Source organism: Lutra lutra, chromosome 18, assembly GCF_902655055.1.
Source record: "Lutra lutra chromosome 18, mLutLut1.2, whole genome shotgun sequence".
Classification (NCBI taxonomy): Eukaryota; Metazoa; Chordata; class Mammalia; order Carnivora; family Mustelidae; genus Lutra; species Lutra lutra.
This window is the reverse complement of record NC_062295.1, coordinates 24,494,771-24,508,612: the sequence shown is the minus strand read 5'-3', so window position 1 is coordinate 24,508,612 and position 13,842 is coordinate 24,494,771. Positions and strand designations below refer to the sequence as shown.

The 13,842-nt window shown below is 48.9% G+C and overlaps 1 non-coding gene across 1 annotated transcript; it reads left to right on the top strand.

The window, feature by feature from the left end:
- Positions 1-13,512: 13,512 nt before the first annotated feature.
- LOC125091207 (U6 spliceosomal RNA) lies at positions 13,513-13,616 on the top strand. Its single transcript, XR_007124608.1, has one exon. It is a non-coding gene; the product is annotated as a U6 spliceosomal RNA (small nuclear RNA).
- The last annotated feature ends 226 nt before the right edge of the window (positions 13,617-13,842 follow it).

Sequence of the window (13,842 nt, the reverse complement as noted above, 5' to 3'; positions counted from 1 at the left end):
TCACCCATAACCCTCAGCAACACCTGGCTACACTGAAAGCTGGAGACTCACCCTAATGCAGTCCTCAACTCAGTCCTCATGGAAGATCACCACAGTGCCATCATTTGGAATAGGTATGTTGAAGCTTAAGAAAAGGGCCTTATATAGACTTAACTCTAAGAACCAACAGTGGAGAAACCGTCCTTCAACTAACATGTTCTTTCCAGAGGACAGAAGTACTTCCCAAATGTGTCTGAAACATAATGAAAAGGGCAATAAACAAAACTGAGAGGGCCCAGTCTGTATAGATCTCAAATTTGAACTGCTCTCTGGTTTCATGAAGGTAGAGAAGCATTTTCCAAGTTATGTCTGGAAGTGTAAGGAAAGTGACCTAAACATAACCCTAAGCAACAACACGGGAGTGAAACTGAATTCCAACTAACGTCTTCTCTCCTGAAGGTAGGAGCATGTTCAAAGGTGTGTGTGAAAGTAGAAAGATAGTGTCAGGCACTAAATTCTGGGAAATGAGTGTGCGTAGAATGCATCTTTCCACTAACTTCTTGTTTCATGAAGATAGAAGTAATATCCAGGGTACTGTCGGAAGTCCAAACAACATGCCCTATATTTAACTTTACGAAATAGCACGTATAAGAAAAGGAGTTCAATGAACATCTTTCCCGAAGATGGAAGCACTTTCCAAAAGTGTGTGTGAGGGCCTGAGGAACATGCCATGAACGTAACTATGAGAAGCAGCACTGTAGAGAAAGCAGTCTTCCATGAACAGCATTGAGGAAGACAGGAGTGTTTTCCAAATTGTGTGTGAAAGCACAAGGTAAGTGACATATACTTGACTGTGAGGAATAAGTTTGTGTAGCGCAGAAGTCTCAACCAACAAATGGTATCATGAAGACAGACGACTTTCTACATGTACATGTGAAGGCATAATGGGGTAGTGCTCCATACATGACACTAAGAGAAAACAGTGTAGAGAAACCTACTTTCAACTCACATCTTCTGTCATGAAGATAGAGGTGTTGGGAATATTGTGTGTGATTTACTTCTTTCTGAGAATCAAGTTTGCTGTGTAGAGTGAATGCATCTTCGAACAAGGGTTTTCAAATATGTGTGTTGAAGTTTAAGAAAAGGGCCCTATATAGACTTAATTATAAGAAACCACACTACTGTGGAGACATTGTCCTTCAATGCAACTTCTTTCCAGAGGATGAAAGTACTTCCCAAAGTGTATCTGAAACATAAAGGAAAAGTGCAATATACTCAACTCAGAAAACTCAGTCTGTATAGAAGGCATATTTGTACTACTCTGGTTTCACGGAGGTAGAGAAGCGTTTCCACGCCATCTGGAAGTGACAGGAAAGTGCCCTATATGTAACTCCAAACAACAATGGGGCAAGAAACCAAATTCCAACTAACGTCTTTTCTCCTGAAGTTGGAAGCATTGTCAAATGTGTGTGTGAAAGTAGAAAGATAGTGCCAGGCACTTACCTCTGGGAAACGAGTCTGCATAGAATATGTCTTTCCACAAATATCTTGTTTCATGAAGAATGAACAGATTTTCAATGTACAGGTGAAAGTGCCAGCAGCGTGCCCTTTACTTAACTCTAAGAAACAGCACTATAATAAAAGGAGTTCAAAGAACATCTTTTCTGAAGATGGAAGCACTTTCCAAGTATGTGATAGCCTAAGGAAAAGGCCATGGACATAACTCTGAGAAGCAGTACTGTAGGGAAAGAAGCCTTCCATGAGCAGTTTTCAGGAAGACAGGAGTGTTTTTCAATTTGTGTGTGAAAGCACAAGGAAACTTGTGACATATACTTGACTCTGAGAAACACGGAAGTCTCAACTAACATCTAATACCATGAAGACAGATGCCTTTCCACATGTATGTGAGAAGGCATAAGGGAAGTGCCACATGCATAACACTCAGAGAGAACAGTGTAGAGAAACCTCCTTTCAACTCACATCTTCTGTCATGAAGATGGGGACGTTTGCAAAAGTGTGTATGAAACCTTAAGGGAGGGGCCATTTACTTCATTCTGAGAAACAAGTTTGTTGTGATCTTAATCCAGGAAGGTATAAACATTTTCAAATATGTGTGTTGAAGTTTAAGGAAAGGGCCCTATATAGACCTACCTCTAAGAAAACACTGGAGAAACTGTCCTTCAACAAACCAGTTCTTTCCAGACACAAGAAGTACTTCCCAAAATGTGTGTGAAATATAAGGAAAAGTGCAACATACTTAACTCAGAGGACCCAGTCTGTATAGAAGGCAATTTGGGACTACTTTCTGGTTTCACGAAGGTAGAGAAGTGTTTTCCAAGGAGTATCCGGAAGCATAAGGAAAGTGCCTTAAATGTAACTCTAAGCAACAATGCAGGAGAGAAATTGAATTTCAACTCATGTCTTCTCTTCTGGAGGTGGAAGCAAGTTCAAACGTGTGTGTGAATATAGAAAGATAGTGCCAGGCACTGAATTCTGGGAAACAAGGGTGGATAGAATGTGTCTTTCCACTAATATCTTGCTTCTTGAAGATGTTCTGTTGGAAGCCCAAACAATGGACCCTTCACTTAAATCTAAGAAACAGCACTGTGTAAGAAAAGTTCAATGAATAATTTCTTTCCTGAAGATGGAAGCACTTTCCAAAAGTGTGTGATTGCCTAAGGAAAGTGACATGGACATATCTCTGAGTAGCAACACTGTAGAAAAAGAGCACTTCCATGAAAAGCATTCAGGAAGACAGGAGTGTTTTCCAAATTGTGTGGGAAATCAAAAGGAAAGTGACATATACTTGAATGAGAGAAACAAGTTCATGTAGCACAAAAGTCTCAACCAACATCTGGTATCATGAAGACAGAGGACTTTCCTCATGAATGTATGAAGGCATAAGGGAAGTGCCCCATACATAATCCTTATGCTGTCACACACAGTTTGGAAAATGTTTCTCTCCTTAGGAAAGAGAAGGTAACCATGTAGAGGGACAGTCTTTCTGTAGTGTTGTTTCGCAGAGTCTGTGGTACTCTCCATATGACTTTGCCAACTCTTTGGAACGTGCAGGACAGGTGGGTGTGAAAGATGGTTCCTCAACAGGGCTGTCTCTCAGTAGTAGGTATATTGATGGCACATAACCTAGCCTTTCACACTCCCAACTCCATATACTCTGCAGTATATGGAAACTTCCCTTGCTTTCACAAACACCAGATCATGTTGTTGATATCTGGAAAGATGATAGAATGCGGGGTGCAATCTATTCAGTGCAGTTTCTTCCTACTTCACAACATTACCATTTCCCTTCAGTGTCCACAAACTTTGAAAAAGGTTCTATCATCCAGAAGTCAGAAGCCAGAAGCCACAGTTTGGAAAATGCTACTCTCCAAAGGAAAGAGTAGTTAACCCTGTGGAGAAATGGGTCTCTTCCAGTGTTATTTCATAGTGTGGTATGTGGTATATGGTGAAATATGTGATTCACATCTTTCATTCTGTGGTACTCTCCCTATGCCTTTCTCTCCCCTCTGGAACATGCACGGCAGGTGGGAGTGATGGACCATTCCTCCACAGGGTTGTCTCTCAGTGCTCCATATATGCTACTTAACACAGGCTTCCACACCCACAGCTGATTAGGGTACTCTCTGCGCTATACGGAACTCTCCTTTGCTTTCACAACCCCCTGGACGTGCTGCAGTCATCTGGAAAAATGTTAGAAGCAAGGCACTCTCTGCCAAGTGCCGTTTCTCCTACATCATTTCATTTGTTTCCCTGCAGCATTGACATAGAAGTTTGAAAATGCTTCTCTCTTCAAGAAGGCAGATGTCAGCTTTAAGTTGCACCGGACTCAGACTTGTTTCTCAGAGTTGAGCACATAGTACTTTCCTCCCAAGTTTTGAAAATGCTTCTAGGATTAGGGGAGGAGATATTATTTGAAAGCCAGTATCTCTACAGTTTGACATTTTTATCTTATTAAGCACCAGGCATTTTCCTCATGCTGCCCCCACGGACATTGGAAAACATTCTTCTCTTCCTGAAACAAGACGTCTGCCAAAAGCTGTATTTCACACACACTCATTTCTTTGAAGGAATTGCATGGCCACTTTCCAGTACTTCCTAACACACTCTGGAATATGCTTCTGTCCTCAGGCAGCAAGAGCTTCATGGAAGGGCATGTTATTGGGGGCATTTTTTCTCAGCCTTAAGTAAACAGCCCTTTCCTTATGCTGTCACACACAGTTTGGAAAACACTTCTCTCTTAAGGAAAGAGAAGGAAACCATGTGGAGAGATGGTCTTTCTGTAGTGTTGCTGCTTGGAGTTGAGTCTGTGCACTCTCCTTATGCTTCGCCCATCCTATGGTACATGCAGGGGAGGTCGGCTTGAAGGACAGTTCCTCCACAAAGTGGTCTCTCAGTGTTAGGTGTATGACATTTACTTAACGCTTCCACACACACAGAAGACAAAGAAACTGCAGTATATGGAACTTTCCCTTGTTTTCACAAACACTCTGATGTGCTGGAAAGACGTGAGAAGGAAGATGGTTCTTCCCAGTGCCATTTCTTCCTACTTCACTTCCTGACCATTTCCCTTCAGCATCAACAGAAGTTTGAGAAAGTTTCTATCTTCCTGAAGCCAGCTGTCAGTTGAAATTTGCACAGAGTTGTTTGTCAGTGTTGAACACATAGCAATTTCGCCCCCCAGTTCTGAGAGTGGTGCCAGGTTCAGGGAAGGAGATGTTAATGAAAACTGGTACCTTTACAGTTTTCCTCCATTCTCTTAGGGAAGCAGCTGACACTTTCCTCATGCTGCTGCACAGCCATTGGAAAAAGTTCCTCTCTTCTCAAAACAAGATGTCTGCCGAAAGGTACATCCCGTGCACACTCATTCCTCTGAGGGAAGTGCATGGCTCCTTCCCAGTGCTTCCTCACACATTCTGGAAAATGCTTCTGTCTTCAGGCCACAAGAGGTATGTGGGAGGGCAGGGTTATTGGGGCCTGGTTTCTCAGTTTTATATACATAGCCCTTACCTTAAGCTGTCACACACACTTTGGAAAACGCTACTCTCCAAAGGAAAGAGAAGTTAACCCTGTGGAGGGAGAGTCTCTCCCAGTGTTGTTTCATACAGTTGAGTGTGTGGCATACTCCTTATGCCTTCCCCTCTGCTCTGGAACATATAGGGCAGGTGGGCATGATGGACGGTTTCTCCACAGTAGTTGTCTCTGAGGGTTTGGTATATGCCACCTAACATATGTTTCCACACAGAGCTGGGTGGGATACTCTACAATATACAGACCCCACCATTGCTTTCACAAACACGTGATTGTTCAACAGTCATCTGGAAATACATTTAGAAAGAGGACACTATCTGTCCCATGCTATTTCTTCCTTCTACACTTCTGTTTCCTTTCAGCCTCCACAGAGCTGTGAAAAGGGTTCTAGCTTCCAGAAGCCAGGGGTCAGCTGAGAGTCGCGCTGTACCCAGACTGGCTTCTCAGAGTGGAGCCCATAACATTTTCGCCTCCCCCATCCCCAGGTTTGGGGAAATGCTTCTGGGATCAGGAGAGACAGTGTTACTTGAAAACCAGTATGTCACCTTTCTCCTGTTTAAGCACCTGGCACTTTCCTCCTGCTGCCCCAGAGAGCCTGGAAAATGTTCTTTTCTTGAAACAAGATGTCTGCTCAAAGCTGCCTTTCAGGCACACGCATGCCTCCAAGGGACGTGCATGGCCCCTTCTCCTTTCTTCCTCACATGCTCTGCAAAACGCTTCTGTCTTCAGGCAGCAAGACGTTGGCAGAAGGTCAGGTTCTTGGGGGCTGGGGGGTGGCGTTGTCTCTCAGCCTTAGGTAAACAACCCTTTCTGTATGCTGTCCCACCCAGTTTGTGAAACGACACTCTCCCAAGGAAAGAGAAGGCAACCGTGTGGAGGCACGGTCTCCCCATAGCACTGCTGCATGGAGTTGAGTGTGGGGCGCTCTCCTTATGCATTTGCCCCTCTAAGGAACATGTAGCACAGGTGGGCATGAAGGACGGTTCCTCCACTGTGTTACTGCTTGGGGGTAGGAATATGGCAGTACCTTAGGCTTTCCCCACCCCCACAAGCTGACTAGGGTACTCTCTGCACTACCTGGAACTTGCCCTTTGTAAGGGCCTACGTAGCCAGAGTGACTCCATCTCGGTTAAATAGCCATTTTGTTGTTTATGTAGTAAACTTAGATTGACCCTGCCCCCCCCACAGAGGAACTTACTTAGAAACAAGTCTGGGAAACCAGTAAAATATGGCCGACCAGCCCCTGATAACAGAGTCCATATACCAAGATGTGTCAGGTCAGGGGGAGATAAGAGAGCCCAGAATGCAGGCAGGTGGAGACATCCAATCAGTAAAGCACCTCCCTAACCACCAAAGAATGTGGGCCCTGCCTTTTGGGCACCTTTTGGGCACCAATTCTGACCAGAGTGATAGGCTAGTTCAAATAGCTACTATAGGGTGAATTGTAATTCAGTTGGCCACCTGTGTGTGACCAGGTTCACACATGGCCTTTGCTCCATAAAAGTTAGTTTGTGAGGCTGGGAGGGGTCGCCCTCTCTGTAAGAGGCAGCCCTGACTGGTCAGTTTGATTCTCGGTGCTGGCACAAAATAAAGCTTTGCTTGACCTTCGCTTTGTATCAATCTTGCTCCTTTGATCATGGACCCATCACCCCTGCTTTCGCAACCCCCTGAATGGGCTACAGTTGTCTGGGAAAGCATTAGAAGCCGGGCACTTTCTGTCCAGTGCCATTTCTTCCCACATCACTTCATTTCCATTTCCCTGCAGTGTCCACACAAAAGTCTGCAAACACTGCTATCTTCCAGAAGCCAGCTTCCAGCCATAAGCTGCATGGTATCCAGAAGTGTTTCTCAGAGTTGAGCCCATAGCACGCTCGGCCTCAGTCCTGAAAATGCTTCCAGCTTCAGGGGAGGAGATGTAAATGAAAACTGGCACCTTGGCAGTGCTCCGTCTTTCTCTTGGGGAAGCCCTTTAGGTAGGCCCTTCCCTCAGGCTGCCCCACGGCCTGTGGAAAACGTTCCTTCCTTCCCAAAGGAAGCTGCCTGTCAAAGCAGCACTCCATGCACACTCCTTTCTCTGAGGGAAATGCAGGACCTCTTCCCGATGTTTCCTCATATATGCTGGGAAATGCTTCTGTCTTCAGGCAGCAAGAAGCTGGTGGAAGGGCAGCTTCTTGGGGATGCTGTTTCTCAGTTTCAGGGACATGGCCCCTTCCTTTGGCTGTCAAGGACATGTTAGAAAATGTGTCTTTCCAGAGGAAAGAGAAGTCATCCCTGTGGAGGGACAGTCTCCCCCAGCGTTGCTTCACAGAGTAGTCTGTGGCATGCTCCTTATGCCTTCCTTCCCCTCCGCTCTGCGACATGCAGGGCTGGTGGGCGAGGTGGAGATGGTTCCTCCACAGGGTTATCTCTCAGGCTTGGGCATATGACACTTATCCTATGTGTCCAGACACACACACAGTTGAGTGGGGTACTCTCTGCAGCATATGGATACCACCCAACCTTGCTTTCACAAACACCTGGTCATACTACAGTCGTCTGCAAACATTTTGAAGCAGGGCACTGTCTGTCCCGTGCCGTTTCTTCCTACTTCACTTCTGTTTCCCTTCTGCCTCCACAGAGCTCTGAAGAGGGTTCTAGCTTCTGAAGCCAGGGGACAGCCGTGAGAACCCAGACTGGCTTCTCAAGAGTGGAGCACATAGCACTTTCACCACCCCCCTCCACCAGGTTTGGGGAAATGCTTCTAGGATCAGGGGAGACAATGTTACTTGAAAACCACCAACTGTGCACTGTGTCATCTTTCTCCAGTTTATGCACCTGGTGCTTTCCTCCTGCTGCCCTGGGATCCCAGGCCAGGCCCAGGCAGAGGCCCTGCAGACATGTGCTGCAGGAAGTGATTTTGCCGGGGGTTTTCCAGCCAGTTCTCACAAGCTTTCTGCCCAAATCAATTTGGGCAGAAAGCTCATGAGAATTTTCTTTTGTTGGGCGATGATTTGGGCTGGCGCCTGTGGTCTAGAGTGCTTTCTCGCTAGGTGTGTGTCTTGATCATCCGGAAAAGTGGGCCGGCCCCAAGTGATTCCACCAAGGAACTACGTGCAAGGTAGCTTTCCAGGGACAGAGCTGAAGGAGGAATTCTTGCTGGGAGTCAGCTTCTGAGTTTGTGGCACAGTGTGGCGCCGAATGTGGGTGATGATCTCAGGGTGGGCATGCAGCTTTCTCCAGGTCTGAGGGTTTTCTGCAGCTCTGCATGGCACGGTTTCCTCCTGGGTGGCTGGTGGAGTCCTGGAGTGTCACTCAGAGGTCCTTCATCCGGGGGTCATGGGAGCCAGGCCTCTCAGAATGTAAGCCTGAAAACCCAAATTAGGGTTAGGGTCAGGGCATAGGGGCATTACAGGCCCGATCTGCTGGTGCTGAGGCAGGCTTCCCTTAGGGCTGAGCTGAGGGCATGCGTCCGGCAATGCTGCGGAATCTGGGTTAATAGCTGGGGGGACACTTTGTGGTTTGGAGCTGCTCCGAGCCCTCAGAGGGGGAGAAACCAGCATCCCCCCCTAAAGCCACCACCACCATCAGCGGCCCACCTGGCCACAAAGCTGGATTCTGCTTCGCTGATGGACACATGTCCTCTACTCAGCCCTGAGGGGATCCCATCTCATTGCCAGAAGATTAGTTGTGCCATGCCCCTAGACCCCAACCCTAACCCTAGTTTTGGTTTTCAGGCTTCCATTCCGAGGGCCCTGACTCCAAAGCCCCCCGGATAAAGGACCCCTGAGTGGCACTCCAAGACTCCACTGGCAATGCGATATGAAACCGGGCCACTTGGAGCTGCACCAAACCCTCAGAGGGGAAGAAACCTGCATGCCCCCCTAAAGCCACCCCCACCATAGGCTGTCCACCTGGCCATAAAGCCGGATTATGTCATGGTGCTGGACAAATGCCCTCAAATCATCCCTGAGGGGAGCCTGCCTCAGAGCTGGCAGATGTGGCCTGTAATGCCCTTAGGTCCTAACCCTAACCCTAGTTTGGATTTTCAGGCTTCCATTCCAAGGGGCCAACATGGCCAGAAAGCCCTCTGGTTCCCAAGCCCCCCAGTTAAAGGACCTCTGAGCGACACTCCAAGACTCCACCATCCACATGGTAGGAACCTGTGCCATTTGGAGCTGCCCCAAATCCTTAGCGGAGGGGAAACCTGCATGCCCCCTAAAACCTGCATGCCCCCTAAAACCTGCATGCCCCCCTAAAACTGGCACCGTGGCAGAATCTGGCTTGCTGGCCAGGACCTCGGAATGGAAGCCTGTAAACCCATACTTGGGTTAGGTTTAGAGCCTAGCACATGGCACAACTGATCTGCTGGTGCTGAAACGGTTTCCCCTCAGGGCTGAGTTGAAGACATGTGTCTGGCGGCGCAGTGGAATTTGGCTTTTTGTCCAGGGGGGCCACCATTGGTGGGGGTGGCTTTAGCGGTGCATGCAGGTTTCTTCCCCTCTGAGGGTTTGGCGCAGTTCCAAACGCCAAGATTTCCTCCCATGTGTCGGGTGGAGTTAAGGGTTGTCACTCATGCGTCCTTAATCTGGGGGGCTTGGGGGCCAGGCCTCTTGAGATGGAAGCCTGAAAACCCAAACTAGGGTTAGGATTAGTGCCTAGGGGCACGGCAGGCCCGATCTCCCAGTGCTGAGTCATGCTCTGCTGTGGGCTGAGTGGAGGGCAGGCCTCAGGTGGGTTGGAGTCTGGGTTTGGGTCCAGGGGGTTTGCTGATGCTGGGAGTCACCTTGGGGGGCTTACAGGTTTCTCCCGCTCTGAGGTCTCTGCACAGCTCCAAATGGCACCATTTCACCCTAAGAGGCTGGCGGATGCTGGCAGATGCTGGCGTAAGTCTCTGGTGTCCCCAGTCTGGTGGGTTTGGAAGCCAGCCCTCTGGGCACAGAAGCCTGTACACCCCACCTTGGGTTAGGGTTAGGGTATAGGGGCGTGGCAGGCCTGATCTGCCAGCTCTGAGGTGGGCTCCCCACAGGGCTGAGTTGAGTGCTTGCATCCAGTGGTGCAGCAGAATCCGGCTTTATGGGGGGGGGGCTTCTGACAGTTGGGGTGGCTTTAGGGGGGCATGCAGGTTTCTCCCCCTGAGGGTTCAGGGAAGCTTCAAAGGGACAGTTTCCTACCGCGTGGCTGGCAGAGTCCTGGAGCATCACTCAGGGGTCCTTTATTTGGGGGGCTTGGGAGCCAGACCCCTCAGAATGTAAGCCTGACAACCCAAACTAGGGTTAGGGACTAGGGGCATTACGGGCCTGATCTGCCGGCGCTGAGGTGGGCTCACCTCAGGGCTGAGTTGAGGGCATTCATTGGTGCTGCGGCATATCTGGCTTTATGGCCAGGAGGGCCGCCGATAGTGGGGGTGGCTTTAGGAGGGCATGAAGGGTTCTTCCACTCTGTGGGTTCAGCAAGCTGCAAATGGCAAGGTTTCCTCCCATGTGGCAGGAGGAGTCCTGGGGTGTCGCTCAGGGGTCCTTAATCTGGGGGGCTTGAGGGTCAGGCCTCTAGGGATGGAAGCCTGAAAACACTATCTAGGGTTAGGGTTAGGGTCTAGGGGCATGGCAGGCTGATCTGCCAGTGTTGAGGTGGACTCCCTGATGGACTGAATTGAGGGTGGGCATCAGGCGGCAGGTCAGAGTCTCGGTTTGGGTCCAGGGGGAGCGCAGATGCTGGGGGTGGCTTCAGGGGGCATGCAGGTTTCTCCCACTCTGAGGTTTCTGCACAGCTCCAAATGGCACCTTTTCACCATAGGAGGCTGGCAGGAGTGCCGGTGTGAGTCTCTGGCATCCCCAATTGGCAGTGTTTGGAGCCAGCACTCTGGGCACAGAAGCCTGTACCTCCATGTAGGGGTAGGGTTAGGGCCTAGGGGCATGGTAGGCCCAATATTCCAGCGCTGAGGCGGGCTTCCCTCAGGGCTGAGTCAAGGGCCTGCTTTAAAGCCGGGGTCCGCTGATGGTTGGGGTGGCTTTAGGGGGGCATGCAGGTTTCTCCTGCTCTGAGTTTTTTGCGCAGCTCCAATCTTCACGGTTTCCTTGTGGGTGGCAGACAGAGTCCTGGAGTATGGCTCAGGTGTCTCCAATCTGGAGGGCTTGGGGGCCCATTCTCTAGGCTTGGAAGCCTGAAAACACAACCTAGGGTTTGGGTTAGGGCTTAGGGGTATTCAGGCCCGATATGTCAGCGCTGAGGTGGGAGCCCTGGGGGCTGAGTTGAGTATGGGGGTGAGGAAGCACGTCAGGCTGTGAGTTTGTGAGCAGGGGGGGCCATTGAGGTTGGGGGTGTCCTCAGGGAGGCATGCAGGTTTGTTCCATTCCTAGGGTTCCATTCAAAGGTGCAGCTTTGAATGGCACGGTTTCCTCCTGGGTGGCAGGTGGACTCCTAGGGTGTGGCCCAGAGGTCCCCAATCTGGAGGGACAGAGTCAGTGTGGCTTCAGAGCTGTGGAGGGTTTGTGAGCTGCATTAGGAGTCTGTGGAAGGGCCGGCAGTGCTAGTTTTCTCCACTGGAGGGAGTGGTGAGCTGTGGAGCAAGAGACCCCGGAAGGCATGGCAATGCGGCTTGGGACCACTGGAGGCAGTGGCGAGCTGCCGTGGGAAACACACCAGAAGAGCCTGTGCAGCCTGCTGGCTCTGAGGGCAGTGGGGAAGAGCTGGGTGAGAGACCCTGAAACGGGAGGCCCTGCAGCTTGTTTTTACAGGACGGGGTGTTGAGCTGAAGACTCTGTTTCCCCAGGCTCAAGAGTGGTGGTAAGAACCACTGGAGCCAGGCCCCCACTCAGTCAGCTCTGTGCCCCGTTGCCCCAGGTTGATGGGAATGTGTGTCAGGATGGCTCAGGAGGGTCCTCCCGGTGGGGGTCTGGAGCTGGGGGAACCCAACCCGACCCATGGTGCCTTGGGAACCGAGGAGTTGAGTGTCTGTTTGGAAGAGTCTATTTGCTTCTCCAAAAAGACAAGGGCATTGGCCGGCTTGAGAAGGAAGTGAATGACCACTTAAGAAACAAGCATGTGTCTCTCCTTCTCCCAAGAATTGGAGCAGGTGTGCAGGCTTTAGGTGGAAGGCTCCTACATTTCCACACTTGACAACCCTTCTTCGCTCTGGCTCCACAAGACCTGAAGTTTGGAAATGAGCATCTGAGTCCATCATGCAGCTTGTCCCAGGACGTCAGCATTCAGAGAAAACAGCAGGCCCGTGGGGCACAATGGCACATCCACGCCAGCATTGGAGGTAAAACTTCTCTTTCACCCCAAACATCCTGGGTTTTCTCTCATCTGCAGTGGAGCCCAAAAGTCACACAAATGCAGCTGTCAGCAATTGGAAGTGGGTGCTAGGGTTCCTGAGTTTCCTTGTAGGGAGCACCTGGCAGGGGATCTCCTTTTCTCTGCTTATTTCTGGCTCACAAAGGTGTTTGGTACATCTCTTTCCTAGGCAATCTCTTGGATTTGAAAAGGAAGATGAGATGGACTCGGTGTGTGTTTGGAACCTAGAATGCATTCCTTCATTGAACAATGTTGATTCCATGGGTCCTAGGCTGTGGTGAAATAGCCGGCATCTAGAGTGAGGTGGCTGTTTGTGGTCAGATAGAGGCTTGGAGGATGGCTTCTCCTTTGTCCACGGGGATGGATCCGAATGGATTTGTCTTTTTTATCCAAAGAGTTCTGATGAGGGCAGAGGGAACATTCAAAAGGATTCCAAGGAGTCTTGGACGATTGAAAAGGGAACCTTGACTTTTTAATTCCACTCAGTGGACCATCTAGAGAGTTGGACATGGCATCCTTTCTCCGCAGTTTTATGGGTGGTGGAGTCAGAGGAGAGTCTTTGGGAATTCCACTAGATAGGGGCATTCTGATGACGTCTCAGGGCATGGCGTCAGGAACCCTGGGGTGAATTTTTGGGGCTGCTTGCCGGACGCTGGGTGAGTCATGTTATCCCCCAGGTTTTCTGTTTCCTCCTTAGGAAATTGCTGGCAGGGAATGTTCTGCTTCCAGTGGAACCCTCCTGCCCTGTTGGTGGGCATGCATGTTGTTGCAGCCACTCTGGAAAAGAGCATGGTGGTTCCTCTGAATGCTAAGAACTGAACAACCCTAGGATCCAGCAGTTGCCCTCCTAGGTACTTCCCTAAAGGGCACAAAAATGCACATTCAATGGGATACAAGCACGGTGATATGGACACCAGCATTATCAACCATAGCAAAACGATGGAGAGGCTCCCAATGTCCTTTCGCTGATGAGGGATATATATATATATATATATATATATATATATATATATATATATATATATGAGCGTAGATATCTAATTTCCCACATATTCTTAATGGAATAGGATCCAGGTTCAGAAAGAATGAAATCTTACCATTTGCAAGGATGTGGAAGGATCTAGAGGGGATTTAGCTAAGCAAAATCAGAAGAAATGACCAATAGCCTATCATTTGACTTCTATGGAATTTCAGAAAGAAAACATGAACATAGTGCTTGCTTCAGCACATATACTAAAATTGGAATGATACAGAGAAGATTAGCATGGCCCCTGTGCAAGGATGACACGCAAATTCATGAAGCGTTCCATATTTTTAATCAAGATAAAGAGTCATATTGATATAAATACATTAATAGTAGGAGATCTTAACATGCCTCTCTCAGAAATAGACAGATCATCGAAGCAGAAAATCAATAAAGAAACAAGAGCATTGAATGACACATTGGACCAGATGGACCTCATAGATATATACAGAACATTCCACCCTAAAACAACAGAATACTCATTCTTCTCAAGTGCATATGGAACCTTCTCAAGAATA